The sequence below is a fragment of the Cupressus sempervirens genome, chromosome 6 (assembly GCF_028749045.1).
Source record: "Cupressus sempervirens isolate cs-2001-9-10 chromosome 6, ASM2874904v1, whole genome shotgun sequence".
NCBI classification, from domain to species: Eukaryota; Viridiplantae; Streptophyta; class Pinopsida; order Cupressales; family Cupressaceae; genus Cupressus; species Cupressus sempervirens.
In genome coordinates, this window is record NC_143123.1 from 532623664 (window position 1) to 532625900 (window position 2237).

Here is a 2237-nt window from a genome sequence, read left to right on the forward strand (position 1 = left end):
TTCCATTAGAGTATTTAGAGGTTTGAGAAAGGGTTTTAGAGGATGAAGTTTATGAGAATAGTTAGTGCTGAGATTACAAAGATGGTGGGGGAAAGAAAGAGGAAAGAACTAGTAGGTGAGGCAAAAAAATGGAAGCAAAGAACTAAAGTGTAGGAGAAGTTAGGAAAAGGAGGAATTGCTAAATATATAGCTAAGCTCCATGGATACAACCCTGGGATTACTGATCTTATGGTAAATTCATGGAAAGATGGAAGGGTCAAAGTTGATGGGGTCTCGTATTGAAGGTGATTGTGGACATCATTTCTCATATAACTAATATTTTGGATGAATGACTGAAGTTTTACAGAGATAAGAAGGTGTCTGCAAATGTTGTGAAAGACTTCACAAAAAATACAGAAGAAAAGAAGGAACTGGTCAAGAGCAAAACATACTACGAGATGGATTTGATAAAGAAACTATGGAGGTATTGTTGGCATAAAGTTATTTTCCATTAGTGACAACACTCATCACACAGTTCAAACCAAGCACTGGCAACACAGTTCAAACTGAGCACTGGCAACACAGTTCAAACCGAGCACTGGCAACACAGTTCAAACCGAGCACTAGCAATACAGTTCAAACCGAGCATCAAAGACACAGTGTCAACCGAGTGAAGTTGCACTTAGTGTTAACCGAGTGAGGAAACACTCAGTGTTGACCAAGTGAGGAAACACTCAGTATTGACCGAGTAAGGAAGCACTCAGTGATAACCAAGCTCAGAAGGTTATCGAAGAAGTTTTTCTACCGAGTGACACTATATCTACTAAGTCACCAATGGTTACCGAGTTCTAGGCAACATTGTATGACTAGTATGAACCGAGCCCCTACCTCTACTGAGTGCATGACGATGCTGAGTAACGTAGTGGATGTCGAGTATCAGAAGGTCATCAAGTCTGTCTAAAGAACCCAAGTTTATTTTACCATTTGGCCAACTCAGTTATATTTTGTTTACTTGTGTTTGGCCGACCTTGCATGAATAATTATTGGAATGGTATATATACAATTGACACATTCAAAAAAAAGGATAGAGAGAATATTGCGTAAAAAGGTGACATGGATATTTCAAGAAGACATACAAGATATCTGGATGATAGTGTGAATTCATCAACAGAAAAGAATACTCAGCAAGGTCTATCAGGAGCAGAAATGATTTCATCAATCACAAAAGGTGATCTACAATAAAAAAATCAGTCAAGTTGTAAGTTGATTTGTTGGTTCATCCTAATAGGTGAATCATTTTTGTAAATCCTTTAATAGGGTAGACTTAACCGACTTTATACAAATCTCCTAACAGAGTGCATACTTATAAAGTATGTTTGTAAATCCTCTAACAAGGTGGATCTAGCAATCCTCTATGCTCCTAACAGGGAAGATCACTAGAAGTGATCATTGTAAGCCTTAACTGGCCAACTTCATACTGTAGTAACGAAGCTTTGTGGGTATCATCCCCACCCCAGTTTTACTTTCTATTTTGGAAGGTTTTTGGGTCACCAAATCTTTGTGCATATATGGTTTTAATGTTTAACAGTTTTTATGCAGCAGGATAGATGAGTAAATGGTGTGTATGGTTAACTTAAAAGGTTTTATTGTTACTAATTCACCCCTCCCCTCTCAGTAACCTATTATATCTTGAATATTTCCAACAGGTATGTTTTGAGGGCTATTATTGAGTATATATCTTTAGACACAATATTTGATATGGTTAGAACACATCATTTTGTTCTACTCAATCATTTTTGTTATGGGATTAAGGTCTCTTTCCCTTTTTATTTATATACTTCCATGCATAAGAATAATTTTGTGCACAAGAAAAAGCCTACTTTGGATTCGGCCCTGCATGAGGGTTTACTGCTTTTGATTTACAACCATTTCAAGGCTCAATCTAGAAGCAAAACCCCCACCCAGGCAATTGCAACATTTGAGGAGACGGGCAGTTCAAACTTCTCGTCTAACACAGATGATGTTTAGAGTATTAGTTTGGAGGATGAAGATACTAACCCTTTTTCTAGAAAGAAGGCTAAGGCTTTTGAGAAGAAATCACCTTCGTCAACTAAAGCCATGTGCAGGAAAAGTCCCAGAGGGATTGGGTTTAAAATTTTTGGTCAAGGAGATGAGGAGTATAATGAGGAAGGGGATGATATGGATACTGATGAAGAGAATAAGGAGGAGGATGTTAAGAGGGAGGAGCTAGTAGCTAA